The sequence below is a fragment of the Papio anubis genome, chromosome 12, assembly GCF_008728515.1.
Source record: "Papio anubis isolate 15944 chromosome 12, Panubis1.0, whole genome shotgun sequence".
Taxonomy (NCBI): domain Eukaryota; kingdom Metazoa; phylum Chordata; class Mammalia; order Primates; family Cercopithecidae; genus Papio; species Papio anubis.
Window position 1 is genome coordinate 26,126,531 of NC_044987.1, and position 22,665 is coordinate 26,149,195.

General features: G+C 42.8%; 1 protein-coding gene across 3 annotated transcripts in view; it reads left to right on the forward strand.

Moving 5' to 3' along the window:
• LOC101020059 (protein NPAT) overlaps positions 1 to 22,665 on the forward strand; it is a 61,777-nt gene that overhangs the window by 2,357 nt on the left and 36,755 nt on the right. The gene's annotated exons all lie outside the window — the stretch shown is intronic.

Below are 22,665 nucleotides of genomic sequence, written 5' to 3' on the forward strand. Positions count from 1 at the left end.
AAATGTATTCAAAGAACAAAGAATTCCGTTAGTTGCTGTTCTTCACCTACTTTTTATCCTTCAGGATACTGCACTCTGACTTTTGCATCTCACTACTCCACTTAAGTAGGCCTTGTTGCCTTGTTGGGATTTTACAAAATGTATGGGCCAGAATACATCAAAGTGTTGTTTATTGCCTCTGGGCCATCAGTTCAGTTTTTATCCGTTTATTCATGGTGATCTGTGGAACTGATCCTACTTACCTCTCCAGCTTGATCTCAACTTCTTAACATCTACTTTATGCTACAGACGTGCCAAACGAATTGAAGTTTCTTTGGATATTCTTATATGTATTCTACTTCTCTTTGTCTTCCCAGTACATTTGCATTCAAGGTTCAGGTCACACCTGATCTCTGAAACTTCATTCAGCAAGTACAGTTAGTACTTTCTTAAATGTTGCCACAGCATTGTACTTCTGTTACAACCTTATCGTGCCTTATTGTAGCTGTGTGTTTACTTTTTTTGATAAAATATACATAACAAAATTCACCATTTTAAAATGTATAGTTCTTAAAGCCCAAAACAATGAGTTTGTTGTTGTTGTTGTTTTTGTTTTTAGTGTACAGATCAGTAGTGTTAACTGTATTGATATTGTTCTGCAACCATCACTACCATCAGTTTCTGGAACTTTTTCATCTTCCCAATTTGAAACTTGCTTTTTTGTTTTATTAGTAGTCTTAGTCATGGATGAATGGACAAGCTTCAGGAGTTCTGGGAGTCCCCAAAATTATCATCTGTAAAGGTTTTCTTAAATAGATTTGTTACCTTCTGTATGAGACAGTATGCATTAAAAAAAATAGAAACCACTCTGAGTATTTAACATGGAAAGATTTAATGAGAGAATTGGTTACACTGGTGAGAGAAAAACTAAGACGCCCAGCAGCTTATAACTAAGGCATCTCAGTGGTTAGTGACAGTAGGAAGCCACTATGCTAATGATAAGAGGCTGAGTTGACTGTGTGGAACATGGAAGACTTGCCTGATGAGGGGATGGTAGTCATAGAGGAGACTACTGAGGCAGAAAGGGAATGGGGGGAAAATGTGGCTGCTTCCTCCTGCCCTCCAGCCTCCCACCAGTGCTTCCTATTTACTGAGCCCAGTCAGTAGCAGGCTGACAGAAGAGCTTGGGGAACATTGCCTATATAGAGTCAAGCTTTATGTCATAGAGTCGAGAGCAACAGAAGAGTCAAGAACATATTTGAAGTAGAACAGGACCAGAACTGACACACCCCTAACAGGTCAAGAGCTGCTGGTTCTATTCACCTTTATATCACCAAAACATAGATATTTAATAAAACATTTGCAAAAGTATGGCTGTAATTATGACACTCCCCTTTGTTTATTGAATAATATATGTACTCCTTGCTGTCTAAAACTTTTCATGATCCTTACCCGTTTTGTCTTTTCTATTGTATCTCCAACTCTTCCCCTTCATAAACTTTGTGCTGCATCCAAACTGGACATGTTCCCCAAATATGCTTGCATATATGCTTTCTGTCAGCTTCTTTGGGATTCCCAGCCATCCTTCAGAACTCATCTGCACCTTCAAACGTCACATAATTTCCAAGCTTAGTAGTGGTTTCTCCAGCCCCTCCCTTCTCATGAAGTAAATCAGCTCTATTTTCTTACCATTTTTGCTTTGCATCACAGTTATTTGTGTATATATCTTTTATCTCCAAGTAAGTTGTAACTTTATAGACAGAAACCTTGTCCCTGTTATTTGTGGATCTAGTAATAAAAGGCACCATAAGGCTTCCTAAGAATTATTTGCATGCTTAAAGAACGTTAAATTACTAATCTTTCTAGGGAAATAGTAGAATATGTGAAGGAGATGTTTTCACATAGCGTGCTTTACTATCTCTTGTTTGCTTTAAACCTCTCTTTTTATCTTTCCCTCTCTACAAGTAGGAAGAAAAAATACTCTTCATATAGTTAGAATTTTATCCTTTCTTCTCTTTTTCAGTTGTGCTTACCCTTCAATTTATTTAGTTACTCATTACCACCTCCACTTATAATAAAAGTAGGCTGAAGATCGTATTATGTTAAGAAAGAAGCTCAGGCATGCTTTCTTACCTATTCAGGCACCTTTGTCAGTAAGTTTACACAAAAAAAATACATTTCTTTTATTCTTAAGTTGTTTTTAGGAATAAAAGGAAAAAACGGTAATAACTAATATTAGTTATAGGATAACCATTTGTATTATACTGATAAGAGATGATTAGTGCCTAGTTTGTACTTTCTGTTTTATTAATTTATTTATTGAGGTGGAGTTTCACTCTTGTCATCCAGGCTGGAGTTCAGCAGCGAGATCTCGGCTCACTGCGACCTCTGCCTCCCGGGTTCAAGTAATTCTCCTGCCTCAGCCTCCCAAGTAGCTGGGATTACAGGCGCTCACCACCACGCCCAGCTAATTTTTGTATTTTTAGTAGAGATGCGGTTTCACCATGTTGGCCAGGCTGGTCTGGAACTCCTCACTTCAGGTGATCCGCTCGCCTTGGCCTCCCAAATGCTGGGATTACAGCCATGAGCCACTGTGCCAGGCCTGTATTTTCATCATGTTTGGATTTTCACTCATCTAACATCTGAGATTTAGAATTAATTTGTGCCTAAATTTCCCGTTACCTGACTGAGATTGGTTATAGTCAGATACTTAATGATGATAAATAAACATTTTGTAGGCAGTTACTAATCATATATATATATAGTAAGGCCTAATTTAATAGGTTTAATAGGTTCAATAGGATCTTGAAAACTGCAACTTTAAGCAAAATGATATATAATCTAACTAATTTTACCATAGGCTAACTGATACATACAAGAATTTCTTCAGCATATTTTTGGTCACAAAAATATCACCACACTTGTAAATAAAGTCCAAAACACTTCTAATATTAAACATTGAAATAAATGTAAGCTATACATACATTTAAGAAGGATTAATAAAAACAAGATAATTACTTACCCAATTAGTCCAGTTCAAGGTTGCAGGTAGCTAGAGCCTATCCCAGCAGCTTAGGGTGCAAGACAGGAACTAACCCTGGGCAGGATGTCATTCTGTTGAAGGGACCACTCCCACACCCACATACATTCACTCATGCTCACACTGTAATAATTTAGACACACCAGTTAACAACATACACATCTTTGGAGTGTGGGAAGAAACTGGTGTACCTGGAGAAAACCCATGCAGGCATGGGGAAAATGTGTAAACTCCATATATAACAGTGTCCTCGGCCAGAAATTGATTTTTTTCCCTCATCAGCAATATAACAAAAACATTGAACAAAATGATGGTATTTGAGGACTTGGTATATGATGATCAATGAACGTGAGAGTAGTCAACTATGTACTACATTATTTTGGAACTTTTGGGACACAGCTAAACCAGAATACATCAAGTCTAATCTAAAATGAGAACTAAAGATTGCCAAAGTTGAGTATATTTTTAAGAGCAGAAGATAATGTATCCTAGATGTTACTATTTTGAGATGCATTATAACTTAAAACACTTATTATAGAAGTAATCTATCCTTTAACAGTCTCATCTCGTGTGTGCTATACAGAGGTATAATGTTTTATGAAATGCCATGAATTATCTGTGATGATTCCTTTCCAGGTTACGCTAGCACAAATGACAGTATTTTTCTGAAAAAAGTTAACTGTATCGCTGTATTCTGTCTAGGGCATTGTTTCTCAACGTTTATTTCATTACACAGCTTTAAGGAACCTTCTTAGGCTTTTTTTTTTCCCCTGACCCTCCTCCCCACATGAAATTTTAATGTTTTAGTGTCATGAATATATTGTATATGTTTATATATCGTGTATATCTGTGATTATGCATAAAAAGAGGGAGGGAGATTTTCTTCATTGCTCCCTGTCCCAGAACCAATTTTCACCCTCTTAGGGCAGTATCACTCCTTTTGAGAATGCGTGGTCTAAGGGACAGCAAATCTACTTTAAGGTAGATACAAATCTACTGCAAATCTATAGTATATTTTAATACCACCATCTATCAGAAGTCCCCAAGTGACTGAATGCATCTAGGGTGATAAGTACTTGAAACTCCACCACGAAAGGGAAGTATATTTGAGATCTTCAATTTAAATCTTGAAGCATATGAGGAAAAAGCTCCAACTGTCCTAATTTCAAGGTGATTCTAATAGTTCATAGATGTTTTAAATTTTTGTGTTTACAAAAAGCTAGTAACAGCTAACTCACCTATTCCAAATATTATAATTGTCAGAAAGCCAGCCATCATAAAAATTACTTTTCAGCCAGCTGTAGTTTTCACAAAAAGGGAAGAAAACGTTGCAGTGTATCTTTGATCTAATTAATTTCACATCTGTGGGTTGATGTTCAATGACAGAAAGATTGAAGTCACGTTATCTGAGATAAAGCTTTCTTCAGATATCCAAATGTTTTCTCCAAAACACAATGCCGTCGGGTTTTAATGTGTATATTTGTTTGTTTCTTCTTACTAGCAAGAGGTTGGAAAACAAATTCATCCACTACAAGTAGAGAGTGGTGAGTTGATTCCCAAATCACAGCTAGGGCATTGCCTGTAATGAGATGACCATATTCTTGCCCTTTCCTTTTTAAAACCTTGGTGTAGAATGACTTCGTAGGCCATCTTATTAGTTTTTTCACCTGTTGGACCTGGTTAAAGATACAGTTCCAGGTGAAGAGAGTAGAACCTTATAAAGTTGGAAGAGATCTTAGAAATAATTTCTTTTTTTATCTTTTAAGTTCAGGGGTACATGTGCAAGTTTGTTATATAGGTAAACTTATGTCATAGGGGTTTGTTGTACGTGTTATTTCATCACCCAGGTGTTAAACCTAGAACCCATGAGTTATTTTTCCTGATCCTCTGCCTCCCACCCTTCACCATCCAGTAGGCCCCAGTGTGTGTTCTTCCCTCTATGTGCACATGCGTTCCTATCATTTAGTTCCCACTTACAGTTTTAGTAGCTAACAAATACTTATTGACAATTATGCCAGCACTGAGATAAGTGTACTTCAAAGGAAAGTGTAAGGGAATACTTATAAATATTAAGTAATACCTGTAAGGGAATATTTAGTAGTGGGGAATAGGGAGTAATTTTACTAAACTGTGAAGAATGAGTTGAAGATAGCTAGGCTGAGAAAAGATTAGCTGCCCAAGCAAAGGAAATAGAATATACAGTGGCCTTGAAACACAGTCAATGGTATATCTGTGGGACTGAAAGACCAGTTTGGCTGGAAGCAATAGAATGGCAAAACATAGGCTGAAGAGGAAAGTAGGGTATGAAGCAAGTAGAACCTCATACGATACGTTAAAAATTTGGAATCATAGGCTGGGTGCAGTGGTTCACGCATGTAATCCCAGCACTTTGGGAGGCCTAGGCAGGCAAATCACCTAAGGTCAGGAGTTCCAGACCAGCCTGGCCAACATGGCAAAACCCTGTCTCTACTAAAAATATAAAAATTAGCCAGGCATGGTGGCAGGCGTCTGTAATCCCAGCTACTTGGGAGGCTGAGGCAGGAGAATCACTTGAACCTGGGAGGCAGAGGTTGCAGTGAGCCAGGATCGCACCATTGTGCTCCAGCGTGGGTGACAAGAGCAGGACTCCAACTAAAAAAAAGAATTGGAATCATATTTTTTTCATCGAGATACAATGCACATACTACAAAATATAAAATTGGTTGGTTTTCAGGGTATAAAAATCCAGGATATTTGTGGATTCATAATGTGCAGATATCACCACTTATTTCAATATTTCCATCACTCCAAAGAGAATCCTTATACTGTTAGGTCACTTCCAATTCCCCCTTCCCCTGTCCTCTGCCAACCACAAATCTACTTTCTGTATCTATACATTTGCCTTGCCTGGACATTGCACATTAATAAAATAGAATGTTTGGCTTTTTGTGTCTGACTTTCACATAGCATAATGTTTTCAGCATTATTCCATGTTGTAGCTTTTTATAGCTGAATATTTCATTATATGAATATGCCATATTTTGTTTGTCCATTCATTAATGGACACTGTTATGTAGAATGCAGGCCAGGTGTAATGGCTCACCCTGTAATCCCAACGCTTGGGAGGCCAAGGCAGGAGAATTGCTGGAAGCCAGGAGAGCGAGACCAGCCTGGGCAGCATACTGAGACACCCCATCTCTACCAATAAATAAGTAATTAGCTGGGCATTTGTTTGGTGGTACATGCCTCTAGTCCTAGCTACTGGGGCGGCTGAAGTGGGAGGATCAACCCAGGAGTTCAAGATTATAGTGAGCTATGATTGTGCCACTCTGCTCCAGCCTGGGTGACAGAGTAAGACTCCGTCTGTGAAAAAAAATAAACTGACCATAAATGTTTAGATTCTATGCTTCAGAATTGACTAGATAAATAAGAAAAGAAAGGTCTGGATTTTTTATTTTGTTCCACTAATTTATGTGTCTTAACCTCATGCCAGTATATCGTCTTGATTACTGTAGCTTTATAGTAAGTTTTGAAATTGATAAGTGTAAGTGCTTCAACTTTTTCTTCATTTTCAAGAATTATTTTGGCTATTCCAGCCCCCTTGTATTACCTTATGAGTTTTAGGATCAGTTTGTCAATTTCTGCACAAAAGGCAGTTGAGATTATTATAGGAATTGTGGTGAATGTATAGGTGAATTTTGGGAGTATTGAATTTTTAACAGTATTGAACCTTTCGGTCCATGAACACAGTAGGTCTTTGCATGGATGTAGGTCTTTACATTCCTCCATTGATGTTTTCCAGTTTTTAGTATGCAAGTCCTTTACTTTTGTTAAACTTATTCCTAAGTATTTTATTTCTTTTGATGCTATTGTAGCTAGCATTGCACTCTTAATTTTTGGTTGTTCATTGCGATTGATTGACTTTTATATATTCATTGTGTGTTCTGCAACCTTGTTGAAGTCATTTATTAGCTCTAATAGTTTTTGTTTTGTTTTGTTTTGTTTTTGAGACAGAGTTTAGCTCTTGTTGCCCAGGCTGGAGTGTAATGGCTCAATCTCGACTCACCACAACCTCTGCTTCCCGGGTTCAAGTGATTCTCCTGCCTCGGCCTCCAGAGTAGCTGGGATTACAGGCATGCGTCACCTTGCCCAGCTAATTTTGTATTTTTAGTAGAGCCAGGGTTTCTCCGTGTTGGTCAGGCTGGTCTTGAACTCCCGACCTCAGGTGATTTGCCGGCCTCGGGCTCCCAAAGTGCTGGATTACAGGCATGAGCCACCATGCCTGGCCTAGGGAGGTTTCTTCTCTTTTTTGAAACAGAGTCTCGCTCTTTTGCCCAGACTGGAGTGAGGTGGCACCATCTCGGGTCATTGCAACCTCCATCTCTCTGGTTAAAGTGATTCCCCTGCCTCAGCCTCTGTAGTAGCTGGGATTAAGGTGGACGACACCATACCCGACTCATTTTTTTGTATTTTTAGTAGAGACGGGGTTTCACCATGTTGCCCAGACTGGTCTTGAACTCCTGACCTCAGGCAATCTGCCTGCCTTGGCCTCCCAAAGTGCTGGGATTATAGGCACAAGCCATGGTGCCCAGCCTCTAATAGTTTTTTTTATGGCTTCCCTAGGATTTTCTATATAAGACATGTCATCTACAAATAGAGGTAATCTGGCTTTCTTTTCCAATCTGGATGCTCTTTTTTTTTTTTTTTTTTTTTTGAGATGGAGTCTTGCTCTGTTGCCCAGGCTGGAGTGGAGTGGCACTGTCTCAGCTCGCTGCAACCTCTGCCTCCCAGATTCAAGCGATTCTCCTGCTTCTGCCTCCTGAGTAGTTGGCATTACAGGCATGCGACACCACGCTGGTTAATTTTTATATTTTTAGTAGAGACGGGGTTTCACCATGTTGGGCAGTCTGGTCCGGAACTCCTGACCTCAGGTAATCTGCCCACCTTGGCCTCCCAAATTGCTGGAATTACAAGTGTGAGCCACTGCACCCATCCTGGATGCTTTTTATTTCAAGTTTTTTCCTAATTGCCCTGGCTAGAGGATATATGCGATGTTGAATAGAAATGACAAGAACAGACATTCTTACCTTTTCCCTGATCTTATGGGGAAAGCTTTGAATTTTAAACCACTGAAGATGATGTTACTTGGCTTTTTTTTTTTTTTTTTTTTTCAAAGATACCTCTATCAGGTTGAGGAAATTTCCTTTTATTTCTAGTGTTTTTATCATGAAAGGGTGTTGGAATTTGTCTTTTTTGGTTTCTTTGGTAGTGTTTTGTTTTGTTTTGCTTTTGAAACAGGTTCTTACTCTATCATCCAGGCTGGACTACAGTGGCATGATTATGGTCCACTGCAGCCTCAGCCTCCCAGGCTAAAACTATCCTTCTATCTCACCCTCCCAAGTAACTGGAACTATAGGCGTGTGCCACCATGCCCAGCTAAATTTTTAATTTTTTGTAGAGATGGGTGTCTCACTATATTGTCCAGATTGGCTGGATTTTGTTCAGTTGCTCTTTTTCCATGATAATGTGACTTTTGTGTTTTACACTGTGAATATAGTATATTACACTGATTTATTCAACCAACCTTGCATTACTGCATTAAATCCCACTTGGTCATGGTGCATCACTGTTTTCATATGTTGCTGGATTTGAATTGCTAGTGTTTTGTTAAGGATTTTTTTTTTTCCTGGAGACAGGGTCTCACTCTGTCACCTATTCTGGAGTGCAGTGGCACAATCACGGCTCACTGCAGCCTTTACTTCCCAGGCTTAAGTGATCCTCCCATTTCAGCCTCCTGAGTAGCTGGGACCACAGGTGCATACCACCATGCCCAGCTGACTTTTGTATTTTTTGTAGAGATGGTGTTTTGCCATGGTGCCCAGGCTGGTCTGGAACTCCCGAGCTCAAGCAGTCCTCCTGCCTTGGCCTCCCACAGTGCTGGGATTACAGGTGAGAGCCACTGTGCCCACCCTGTTGAGGACTTTTATGTTCACTTTGTGTGTGTGTGTTGTTTTTTTTTAGACAGTCTTGCTCTGTTGCCAAGCTGGAATGCAGTGGCGTGATCTCGGCTCACTGCAACCTCTGACTCCCTGGTTCAAGCAATTCTCCTGTCCCAGCCTCCCAAGTAGTTGGGATTACAGGCACACCCCACCAGACCCAGCTAATTTTTGTATTTGTAGTAGAGATGGGTTTTCACCATGTTGGCCAGGATAGTCTCGATCTCCTGATCTCGTGATCCGCCTGCCTTGGCCTCCCAAAGTGCTGGGATTATAGGCATGAGCCACTGACCCTGGCCCCTGTGTCCACTTTCATAAGGAATATCGGCTTGTAGTTTTGTGATGTCTTTCTCTGGTTTTGGTATCAGTAATATTGGTCTAAAAGAATGAGTTGAGAAGTCCTCTCCTACTATTTCAAAAAGAGTTTGTAAAGGATTGGTGTTTCATTCTGTGTTTTGTAGAATTCACCAGTGAGGGCATTTGATCCCAGCTGGGCTTTTCCTTGTGAGAAGTTTCTTTATTACAAATTCCGTTTCTGTACTTGTCATAGATCTATTCAGATTTTCTGTTTCTTGAGTCCTCATAGTTTGGGTCTATTAGTCTGTTCTTGTGTTTCTATGAAGAAATACCTGAGAGTGGGTAACTTATAAAGAAAAGAGATTTAATTGGCTCACAGTTCTTTAGGTTTTGCAGAAAGCATGGTGCTGGCATCTGCTTGCCTTCTGGAGGCCTTGGGAAGCTTAACAGTCATGGCAGAAGGTGAAGGGAGAAGCTGGCCTCTCACATGGCAAGAGTGAGAGCAAGAGAGAAAGAGGTGTCACACACTTTTAAATGACCAGGTCTTGTGAGAACTCACTATCTCAAGGATAGCACCAAGGCATGAGGAATCTGCCCCTGTGACCAAAACACCTCCCACCAGGCTCCACCTCCAACATTGGGGATTACAATTCAAGGTGAGATTTAGCAGGAGCAACATCTAAACTAGATGAGGGTCTTTCTAAGAATTACCCATTTCTTTTAGATTCTCTAAATTGTTGAGATAACAACTGTTTACACTATTCCTTTACATTCCCATTTATTTCTATAATACTGATAGTAATATCCCGTCTTACTTTTCTGATCTAGTATAATTTGAGTATTCTCTTTTTTTTTTGGTTGGTCTAGCTACAGAATTGTCAACATTGTTGACCTTTTCAGAGAACTAGCTTTTGTTTTTATTCATTTTTCTCTATTTTTATTTGTTTCATTTATTTATACTCTGCTTATTTCCTTCTGCTTTGCTCTTTTTCTAGTTTCTTAAGGTAGATGATGCAGTTATTGAATTTTTTTTTTTTTTTTTTTTTTGAGATGGAGTCTCACTTTGTCACCCAGGCTGGAGTACAGTGGCGTGATCTCCGCTCACTGCAAGCTCCACCTCCCAGGTTCATGCCATTCTCCTGCCTCAGCCTCCCGAGTACCTGGCACTACAGGCGCCTGCCACCACACCCAGCTAATTTTTTGTATTTTTAGTAGAAACAGGGTTTCACCGTGTTAGCCCGGATGATCTCGATCTCCTGACCTCGTGATCCACCTGCCTTGGCCTCCCAAAGTGCTGGGATTACAGGCGTGAGCCACCGCGCCTGGCCCAATGTGGTTATTGATTTTAAATTTTAAAATTTTTGTTTGTTTTGAGACAAGATCTCAGTCTGTCGCTGTGCTATAATGCAGTGGCACGATCATAGTTCACTACAACCTTGAACTGAACTACTGGGACTATAGGCATATGCCAGCACACCTACCTAATTTAAAGAGACTTTTTTAGACACAGGCTCTTGAACTCCTCACCTCATGGTACCCTCCTGCCTCAGCCTGCCAAATAGCTTGGATTATAGGTGTATGCCACCATGCTTGGCTTATATTTTATTTATTTATTTTATTTATTTTTGACATGGAGTCTTGCCCTGTCACCCAGGCTGGAGTGCAGTGGCACGGTCTCAGCTCACTGCAGCCTCTACCTCTCAGGATCACCCAGTTCTCCTGCCTCAGTCTCCTGAGTATCTGGGATTACAGGCGCCTGCCACCACACCTAGTTAATTTTTTATATTGTTAGTAGAGACGGAGTTTACCATGTTGTCCAGGCTGGTCTCGAACCTCCTGATCTCAGGTGATCTTCCTGCCTCAGCCTCCCAAAGTGCTGGGATTACAGACGTGAGCCACCGTACTTGGCATCTCTTTTTTAAACACAAGTGTTTATAGCTGTAAATTTTCCAGTGTGCACTGCTTTAGTTGCATCTCATAAATTTATTGACACTTATTTCATATCCTAATATATGGTTGGCCCTGGAAAATGTTCCATTTACAGTTGAGAAAAATACGTATTATGCTGTTTTTTACTGGAGTGTTCTATAGATATCTGGTAGGTCTAGTTGCTTTACAGTTTAAATTTTCTGTTTATTAATCTTCTGCCTAGTTGTTCTATGTATTACTGAAAGTGTGGTATAGAAACCTTCAACTTTTATTGTTGAATTATCTGTTTCTCCCTTCCCGTCCATGAGTTTGCTTCATACTTTGGGCTCAGTTAGGTGTATTTGTGTTTGTAAGTGTTATTTCTCTTTTTTTTTTTTTTTTTTTTTTTTGAAGACAGGGTCTCACCCGGTTGCCCAGGCTGGAGTACAGTGGTGCAGTCATGGCTCACTGCAGCCTTGACCTCCTGGGCTTAAGCTGTCCTCCCACCTCCACCTCTAGAGCAGCTGGAACTACAGGTGCACACCACCAAGTCCAGCTGATTTTTAAAAACCATAGACGTGGGTTCTCACTAGGTTTCCCAGGATAGTCTTGAACTCCGAGGCTGAAGCGATTCTGCCGCCTCAGCCATTGTTATCTTTTTGTGGATTGACCTTTTTTGTCGTTATCTTTGTCTCTAGTAACAATATTTGTCTTAATATCTACTTTGATACATGTTGAGTATCCCTAATTCAAAAATTCAAAATGCTTCAAAACCAAAACTGTTTGAATACCAACATGACCCTCAAAGGAAATGTTCATTGGAGCATTTCAGATTTTCAGATTATCAGTGCTCAACTTAAGTATAATGCAAATGTTCCAAAATCTGAAACACTTCTGGTCCCAAGCATTTCAGATAAGGGATACTCAACTTGTATTAATATAACAACTTTAAGTCTTACTTGATTACTGGATGGTATAATCCAGTAATCTTTACTATCCTTTTACTTTCACCCTGTTTGTGTCTTTGAATCAGTCTGGAGCAGCTGGTGCCAAGACGCCGGCTGCAGCGCTGGAGGTGTGGCCAGGGCTGTGTGCTCCACACGGCAGCGGGAGCTGGAAACAGATGGGTGCCCTGTCCCCTTCCAGGTTGGATAGGCAGGAGCCCTGCCCTCCCAGGTGCAGCTGCAGCTGTGGAGCAGGCATCCCTGCACTCTCGGGGGCCCAGGAAGCCCCCCTTTCCCCGCAGGCTTGGAAGTGCCTACTCCCACTGCCTGGCCTCTCCCCGCTCCCAGTGTCCACTCCGATTTCAGAGTAAAGTTGAGGCTGAGCCTGCTGCTGTCAGGACCTGGCCGGGTGTGTGCACACTAGGGACAGCACCAACACACCAGCCTCATGCTGCCTTGGTCCCCCTCTGTACTTTCAGCTCTGATGAGCATGTGAGGGAGGCCGAGGGTGAGGCTGAAGGCAGCTCGGCATGGACCTGCCCCTTGGCATGAACAGCCTAAGCACTGTGAGCACCTTAGATGTCAGGTTGATGGTGGCAGAAGGCAGATGGTCATCTAGGTGGAAAGGGGTGGGTCCCCGGTGAAGCTACACCTTCAAGCCAGAAACATCTAAAGCCTGGAGGCCAGACTGCAGATCCAATGCCCAGAGTGAGAATTTATGGTGCTTTTTCTGGGCCCACCCGTGGCTGCCCATGGACCCATCAGCACATACTTCCTTCCATATGAGGCCTGTAAAAACCCCCGACTCAACCAGACTCACAGAGATGTTGGGACTACCAGCTGTGAGAAGGAACTACTCACTATGCGTCTCCTCTCCACTGAGAACTGGTCACTTATTGGGACAACCTGCCTGCAGAAAGGAGCTACCCACTGCAGGTCTCTTCTCCACTGAGGGTTAGACACTCGTCAGGATGACCTGCCTGCAGAAAAGAGCTTCCCACTGCGGGTCTCCTCTCTGTTGAGAGCTGGACACTCGTCAGGATGACCTGCCTGCAGAAAGGAGCTTCCCACTGTGGGTCTCCTCTCTGTTGAGAGCTGGACACTCATCAGGATGACCTGCCTATACAGAAAGGCACTGCGGAAAGGAGCTTCCCACTGTGGGTATCCTCTCCACTGAGAGCTGGATACTCATGGGGATGACCTGCCTACGGAAAGGAGCTAACCACTGTGGGTCTCCTGAGGACTGTTCTGTCACTCAGTGAAGCTCCTGTCTGCCTTGCTCACCTTCCAGTTGACTGTGAACCTCATTCTTTCTGGACGCAGGATAATAATGTGGGACCCACTGAAAGACGGGACTGAAAGATCTGTAAAACAAACAGGGCTGAAACATGCCCCCTCGCTCACCACATTGCAGACAATGAGAAGGAAAGAAGAGCTGAGGCCCTTTGGGGAGCCCAGACCTAAGAGCTCCCCAAACCCGGGCTGTGACACCCTCTTTGGGGCTCTGGGGTTCCTGATGTCTCCAAGCTTCAGGGTGCCACTACGTTCCCCAGTGCCCACAGTGGAAGCCACAGTGGTGTGCCTGATCCAGATGCAACCTCACAGGGAGCTATTGCCTGGATGTGCCCGCCCACTGTATCCAGCATGCCTGGCTATGCTCAGTGGCTGGACCCCACGCTCACTCATACACCCCCTCACTGCTTCATGCCTGGCTCACCCCTAGCAGGCATGGGATTAGGCCCAGTAGCATGAGCCGAACACAGCCTGTTGGGCCAAGTGAGTGGAACAAGCCCAGCAGACCCTAGCAAAACTCAGGCAAAGGCACCACCAGCCGCAGAAGTTTCAAACTGGAAAAGCGACACCCGAAGGATCCTGTAACAACAGCATATAGTTGGATCATGTTTTTAAGGTCATATAAATTACACCTTCATACATTGTATGCCCATATTGTTGTGTACAGTTATCTTTTTAAGCAGAGATGGGGAAGAAAGTTTACATACAACAAATGCTTATACTCTTTTATTTTTATTTATGTATGTATTTATTTTTGAGACAGTCTCACTCTGTCGCCCAGACTGGAATGCAGTGGCATGATCTCGCCTCACTGCAGCCTCTGCCTCCCCAGTTCAAGAGGTTCTCATGCCTCAGCTTCCCAAGTAGCTGAGATTACAGGCGAGTCCCACCACGCCTGGCTAATTTTTTTGTATTTTTAGTAGAGATGGGATTTTGCTATGTTGGCCTCAAACTCCTGGCCTCAAGTGATCCACCCGCCTGAACTTCCCAAAGTGCTGGGATTACAGGCATGAGCCACTGCACCTAGCCTATACTGCTTTATATTATGTTGTTATCAAGTTACTCTCCAATATCATCTCATTTTAGCCTGAAGGAGTCCCCCTTTAGTATTTCTTACAGGGAAAATCTGCTAGCAACTAATTCTCTTAGTTGTTTATCTGATAACATATAATTTTTAAATTTTAATTTGGAGTCTTGCTAGATATAAAATTCTTCCTTGAGGCTGGATGTGGTGGCTTACTCCTGTAATCCTAGCACTTTGTGGGGGCCAAGTTGGGAGGATTGCTTGAGGCTAGGAGTTCAAGACCTACCTAGGCAACATACAGTGAGACACCATCTCTATTAAAAAATTTTTTCTCTTAATTAGCCAGGCATAGTTGTGAGTTCCTGTTATCCCAGCTACCTGGGAGACTGAGGTGGGAGTATCGCTTGAGCCCCAGCATTCAAAGCTACAGTGAGCTATAATGGTGCCACTGCTCTTCAGCCTGGGCAACAGAGACCCTGTCTCAAAAAGAAAAAAAAATTCTTGGTTGACCTTTTTTTGCTATCAGTTTTTTATCTTTTATCTTCAACAATCAAAGTAAACATCAGGTCTTTGAATATCATCTCACTACTTCTGGTTTCTGATGAGAAATCAGCTGTGAGTCTTAGAAACCCTTGTTATGTGTTGAGTTGTTTCTCGCTGCTTTCACGATTTTGTTTGTCTTCATATTTTTAGTTTTATTATGGTCTAGGTATGGATCACTTAGTTTATCCTACTTGGAGACTGTTGAGCTACCTTCATGTGTAGATTAAGTTTTTTCTCAAATTTGCGCATTTTTGGAAATTCTTCAAATATTCTTTCTGGCATTTCTATCGTTCTAGGATTTCCATTATGCTTATGTTGGTACACTTGATGGTGTCCCTTAGGTTTCTCAGGCTCTGTTCACTTTTCATCATTCTGGATTTGTTTCCATTCCTCAGATCAAAGGACTGTTACAACTCTGTCTCCTTCGTGCCATCCACAAGGCAGCGAATGATAGGGGGCTATGTTTCAGCTCATTTGTGTTACAGCTCGTTCAGTCCCACTGCCCTGCTCTGGCTTGTGGCTCCTGGGCCTGCTTGACCCTGCCACTGCTTCCTGTCATGTGGGGCGGCTGTCCAGTCCTGGCAAAGGCAGGGAGGGCTACAGTGTTACAGCCCCTTTCCCACAGGCAGGTTCCAGGGTCTTGTCCCACGTCCAAGAAGAATGAGGTTACACAGACATGAGAGACTGAGCAAAGTGGAAAACGGTTTTTGTTGAGCAACAGAACAGCTCTCAACATGAGAGGGGACCCAAAGTGGATAACCCTCTGTGTGATAGGGGGCCCAGAGGTAGGTAGCCCCCACATGTGGCTGAGTCTGGCATTTTTATGGGCTCAGAATGTGGGAGTGCATGTTGAATGGTCTATGGTCAGGCCTGGAAAAAGCATAATTGGATTGGCCTTAGGCATCAAGGAAGTTCTCATTCTAGTTGTGGACTCTGCCTGGAACTGGCATCCAGTTTTCAGGTTTCAGGCTGTCTTTGACTTGAGTTTTGGGTTTCACCATGTACCTGCCCCTGTCTGCCTGGGAATTTGTCTCTTGCTGCTATCAATCCTCCCTCTGAAGAATATGTCTAACTGCCATTAGGATAAGGACAATGACCACAATTGCTGCTTTCTGTTGACAGGGGTGCCGTTTTGCAAAAATGGCAGTCCAATCTCTCTCAGAGGCCTATCTAAGAGTTCCTAGTAAAAGGGAGCCATCGTCTGAGGCTCCATTGGCACGACCATATGGAGTTTGATGATCTCTAATTGAGAAGAAACAAATTTTACAAGGAGGTTAAATATATATGGACCAAATAGTATATTATACAAAAAGGAGCTGGAAGAGAGAAATGTAGTCCCAAAATAACAGAAATAAGGAGCAAAATAGACTAAACATGCTGAAACAATGTTATGACAAGGGCTGTTTCACCCTGGTGAAAGAAATTAAATCTTGTATGGGGGCAGTTAAACTTTAGAAGAAAAATAACTTTTTAGGGGAGTATATAATCCCTTGGGAGTTCAGGATTAAGGGATCCTTGGCAAAGATGCCTTGTGGGGAACAGAACTAGGGTGAGAAGAGCAAGCATAGGAGAGACTATAAAGAGGATGTCCATGATAGGTTAATGACACTTAACCTTTTGTCATATTTAGCTTGAGGTCTCTGATTTTTTTCACAGTGGTACTTCGGGTACTGTTCCAGGTCAACAGAGGTAATTCCGTCAGTTTTCCTAGACCTTTACTCATATAATGAATATATATAATGAATCTAATGTATATATACACACACATATATACGTGTATATATACACATAGATTCATTATATGAATCTATGTGTATATATATACGTATACGAATCTAAGATACATATAGATGTATATATATAATGAATATATATATAATGAATCTAAGAATCTTTTCCGGTGATGTTTACTGGCGTAGGAGTAGAAAGGAGTATGGTATAAGGTCTCTCCCAGTGCGGACCTAGAGAGGGAGAGAGGATAGGAAGTGTCTTTACCCAGTACTGTGCCCCCTGGGTTGAATAGAGATGGCCCTAGTTCCCAGAATTGGGCTTCTGACAGTTGTTTCAGTTCCTGTTGGAAGTGGGCCAAAGATGTTATACATGTAATCTAATCAGAGGTTTCTTGGTCTAGCAAGAAATCATTGGTGAGAAAAGGTCATCTGTATATTATTTCGAAGGGAATTAAACCCAGCTTTGTAGGGGTGTTTCTAACATGTAGTAGGGCTATGGGAAGAAGAGTAATCCAGGGCAGATGAGTCTCTCAAGACAGTTTTCTGTGGTAACTTTTGATAATGTCATTTGTCTTTTCTACCTTTCCTGAAGATTGTGGTCTCCAAGCACAATGAAGATAGTATTGTATGCCTACTGCCTTTGCGACCCCCTGGGTGACAGCTGCCTTGACGGAAGGGCCATTATTACTCTGGAGGTGTTTAGGAAGTCTAAAGCAAGGAATTACATCATTAATTAGTACTTTTATCACCTCAGAAGCTTTCTCTGTCCAACATGGAAATGCTTCTACTCAGTTAGTGAAGATATCTACCCACACTAGGAGGTATTGGATGCCTCTTGTCTTCCGCATGAGGTGAAATCTGTCTGCCAGTCTTCCCCTGGGTAACCTCCCATTATTTGGGTTCCGGAAGGGAGAAGATGTTGCTTGAGGGGATTACTTCTAATACTAACAAGTATTTCTAATACTTCTAAGGCAAGTCTCACAAGCATTAGTGACCGGTTTGACCATTTTTAGCAGATTTTTACCTGAAAACATTTGGGCCAATTGATAGGTTTTATGCTTACCTAGGTGGAGGGCTTGCTGAAGGATTTTAAGAACTTTTAAGAACTACCTGGCCGGTAGCTGGTATATAAAGTTTGCTGTCCTCTGATTTTAGCCATCCCGAAGGCCAAAAGGTGTGTCCCTGAGAGGTGGCCCATTCTATTTCTGCAGGAGAATATTGAGGTTTTATTTCTCTTGGAGCCCTCCCAGATCAGAGGGGCCTCAAGTGGATCAGAAATCTGGGGCTCTCTTGCTGCCAATTTAGCTGCTTGGTCTGCCAACTTAGTTCCTCAGCTATTTCATCTGTTCGCTTTTAGTGGCCTTTACAATGTATTATTACCACTTCCCATGGAAGGAAAACTGAGGATAATGATCTCTTAATTTCCTGGTGGTATGAGAGACCTATTAGCTGTGAGGAAGTCCCTTTCTTTCCAGATAGTGGCATGGGCAGGGAGGACTAGGAAAGTATACGCAGTATGAGTATAAATGTTAACTGCTTTCCGTTTGCTTAATTCACCCTCGTGAGGGCAGTTACCTCAGCTAGTTGATCACTTGTGTCTGAGGAGAGAGGCATGCTGTCAATAATATCATTTAGGGTGACTATTGCATATCCTGCTTTATTGATCCCTTATTCCACAAAAGAACTTCCATCTGTGAAGAGAATCCAGTCTGGGTTCTCTAAGGGAGTTTCTTCGAGGTCCTCTCTGGCCACATAGGTTTCCCCTACTATCTGTTCGCAGTCATGTTCAAGCTCCCCAGCTTTCTCTGGGAGGAAAGTTGCTGGGTTTAGGGAGGGACAGGTTCTTAACTGGGCTGCAGATCTCTCTAATAGCACTGCTTAATATTTGAGGAGACGATTGTCCTCTACCCAGAGCCTCCCCTTAGAAGACAGCAGTCCTGCCATGTTATGTGGGGTATAAATGGTTACGTTGTACCCCATGGTTACCTTAGTGGCCTCTGGTACTGACAAGGTTAGTGCTGTGACTGCCCGGAGGCAGACTGGCCATCCTTTAGCTACCAAATTAAGCTCCTTGCTTAGGTAACCTACAGGTTTCTGGGCTGGACCTTGGGCCTAAGTTGGAACTCCCTGGGCCATTCTCTTCCTTTCTGATACATAAAGATTGAAGGGGAAGACTAAGGGCTGGTGCCTCAAGCAAGGCTTGTTTCAGTTGGTCAAAGGTCCTTTTAGCCTCTGGTTCCCAAATTAGGGAGTGAGTCTTAGTCACCTGAGTCTCCTTTATTGTGTGATATAAGGGACAAACTATTTCACCATACCTGGGTATCCATAGTCCTGTAATCCCCAAGAATCCTCTCAGTTACTTGAGGGTTTTCGGGAGAGGAAAAGAGGAGATGGACTTAATCCTTTCTTCACGTAGTTCGCTGGTCCCCTCTGACAAGACTAGACCTAGGTACTTCACTGAAGTCTGATAGAGCTGAGCCTTAGATTTTGAGACCTTATATCCTCTGTTAGCCAGAAAATTAAGAAAAGCCTTACGCTCGTCCTGAGACTTCCTTAATTGGAGCGCAAAGGAGAATATCATCATCTACATATTGTAAACCTGAGGATAAAGGAACTCAGATCTTTTGACAACACCTGCCCAAACAGCTGGCTTAGAATCTCTGTGGTAACACCATCCAGATTAGCTTTGTAGTCTGGTTGGATGGATCCTTGAATGCAAACAAATACTGGCAGTTGGGGTGTAATGGTATGCAGAAAAAAGATGTCCTTTAGGTTCAGGACTGTGAACCATTTAGTTCTCCCAAGTATTTGAGTTAGGGTATAGGGATTGGGAACCACCATATGGATTGGAACCACATCCTCATTAATGAGGCAGAGGTCTTGGACCAGTCTCCTTCCTTTATTGCGTTTTTGTAAATCCAATATTAGAGTATTACAAGAGCCGTTGCAGGGTTTAAGGAAGCCCTGCATCCTTGAGTTATCAGTGATGGCTTCTAGCCCTTTCCTAACTTCTGGTTTTAGGGGATATTGTCTCTGGTTAGAGAAGGTGGGATCCTTAAGGTGGACCCAGACCAGTATGGCAATTATGGCTGCACCAATTTTCCTTTGAGTTGCCCAGACTCCTGGGTTAATTAATATCAGTCTGCACTAAGGTGAGACAAAGAGTCTGTCCTGGAGCCATAAGGATGGTGGGTCCCATACCAGCTAAAATAGCCCTGCCTAGCAGAGGAGTTGAGCTTCCAGGCATGATTTAAAAGTCATGGATAAACAAAAGGTCACCTCAACTATAACTAAGGGGTTGGGAAAAACATCAGGTTAAAGGCTTTCCTGAGACATCCCTAACAGTCATACTAAGAAAGGAAGGGAGGACTGGCCTAATAAGTTGCCTCCCAAGAGGGAAAAAAAATCAGTCCCTTATACAGCAAAGCTCCCTGTAGTCACAGGACTATGCTGACTCCTGACACCGTTGGGGCGGGGGAGGGGAGGGCGGGAACAACTTAAATGCAGGGAAGGGAAGTTGCCTGAGGGAAATAGCCTCTTGCCCGATGCAAATAGGTTCCTTCAACAGGGGAAAGAAAACTCTCAATCATTACATCCTTCTTCTAAGAACAGACAAAAACCAAGTTGTTCTGAATTACACTGCTGATGACTAAGCAAAATGCTCATTCCACTCAGTAATATTGTCACTGTGGTTTGCAACAACACCCTTAATGTTGTAAATGAAGACGAGATAGGAGCCAGGAAAGAGAGAAAGAAAATGCTATAGGAAAGACTGGAGGTCTTGACTGACACCCGAACGGGCTCTTGGGGATTGGGGCCAGTCCAGGAGCCTTCAGGTAACACTGAGGTGTAGCCTCAGCCAGATGCCTTAAGTTGCCGGAGGACCTTATTCTGACCCTATGCAATGGCTAGACCTCTGTGAAGGCAAACTGGATTGAAACAAAGCCAGCATTCCCAGTACCTGAGGGTGATGGCAGAGGCTTGACAAAGTCTTCCCCGGCAAGCCTGTCCTTTGCAACTGTGCCATTCGCTCTTAACTGGCTGACAGAGGTCCAGTGCTTCATCCATTTTTGGGAAAAAAATGTGAAGGCAAGAAGCCTCAGAAATGAAAGTGTAAGAGGTCCACTCTTACCCTTCCACAGATCCCAGACAAGCCTCCAGAAATGACACAGGATTCATTCATTGCCACTGTGCTGGAAGCATCTCCGTGTCCTGTGGCACAGCTGTCTGGGCCTCACTCACCTCTAGGCTCACTGCTGGGCCCTCCGCCCACTCGACCCAGCAGACTGCTTCTGGCCCGGATTCCATGCCCACTGCAGCTCTGCATTCAGCCCACAACTGGTCCAGTTGTGCCATGATTGTCTTCTACCTTGGGAGCCGGCATCTGGATGAGGGTGACATAGCGGGACCCAAAAACTTGGAGATACCAGCAACCACAGAGCCCCAGCTGTTGCCCAGGGAGTCCCCAAGGACCATTACAACTCTCTCTCCTTCCCCCCGCCCACAGCATGGCAAACGGAGGTGGCAGGGGAATGCATGTTTCAGCTTGTTTGTGTTACAGCTCGTTCCATCCCCCTACCCTGCTTCAGTCTGCGGTTCCTGGGCTGGCCCAGCCCCACTGCTGCTTTCTATCGGGTAGCTGCCCAGTGCCAGCAGAGGACTGGAGGGCTACAGTGTTAGAGTTCCTTTCATACCCACCATTCAGCAGGTTCTGGGATCTTGTCCTGCGTGTAAGAAGAATGAGATTATGCGGACAATGGAGAGAGAGCAAAGCAACAGCTCTCCACACGAGAGAGGACCCGACTTGAGTAGACCTTCATGTGAGAGGGGATTCCAAAGGCGGGTAGTCCCCATGTGTGGCTGAGTCTGAGGTTTTTATGGGCTCAGAATGGGAGAGTGCAGGCTGATTGCTCCATAGGTGAACCTGGAAAAAGCACCATTTGATTGACTAAAAGACATCGAGGAAGTTCGCATTCTGGTCATGGACTCTACACAGAACTGGCAGTCCAGTTTTCAGGCTTCAGGCTGTCTTTGGCTTGAAGGTTGTCAGGTTTCACCGGGTACCCTACCCCTGTCTGCTTGGGAGTTTGTCTCCTGCTCTTATCAACTGTATTCTTTATTTATTCATATTTTCTATTTGGTGAGAGATTATTCTCATAATTTTCTAGACATGGATTCCTGTAGCTTTTCCAACTTATTTAAAAATAGCTCATTTATAGTCTCAAATCTAATGTCTGGATTTCTCTGGGCAGACTTTTGGTTTTTTGACTCTGTATGAGCCATACTTTCTTATTTCTCTGTGTATCATATTTTGTGAAAAAATTGGATGTTTTAAATAATATAATGTGACAACTCTTGGAGTTAGATTTTTCCTTCTTCCGTGTTTGTTGTCTTAGATGTTGCTGTTTGTCTAGTGAGTTTGCTGAACTAATTTTATGCAGTCTATATTCTGTGAAGAGTTGGTATTCTATGATTGGATGATGATTTCCTTAACTACTGGGAGCAAATAAATATCCCATGGTTTGCCAAGGGGGTCTGTGTGTGCATTGGGACATGCTTTAGTTCAGCCAAGCAGTTGACCCACTCTGCCTTAGCCTTCCTTCACTAGTTAAAGTTAAGGTTCTTCTTGGAATTGGTAATGCTTAGATTCCCAAAAGGCATAAATTAAGAATTAAGGGAGTTCCTGTCTTTTCATGCAGAGTAGGTCTTCTGTTCATTCTTTTTTTTTTTTTTTTTTTTTTTTTGAGACGGAATCTCACTCTGTTGCCCAGGCTGGAGTGCAGTGGCGCGATGTTGGTTCACTGCAAGCTCCGCCCCCGAGGTTCACGCCATTCTCCTGCCTCAGCCTCCCGTGTAGCTGGGACTACAGGCACCCGTCAACACGCCCGGCTAATTTTTTTTTTGTGTGTGTGTGTGTGTATTTTTAGTAGAA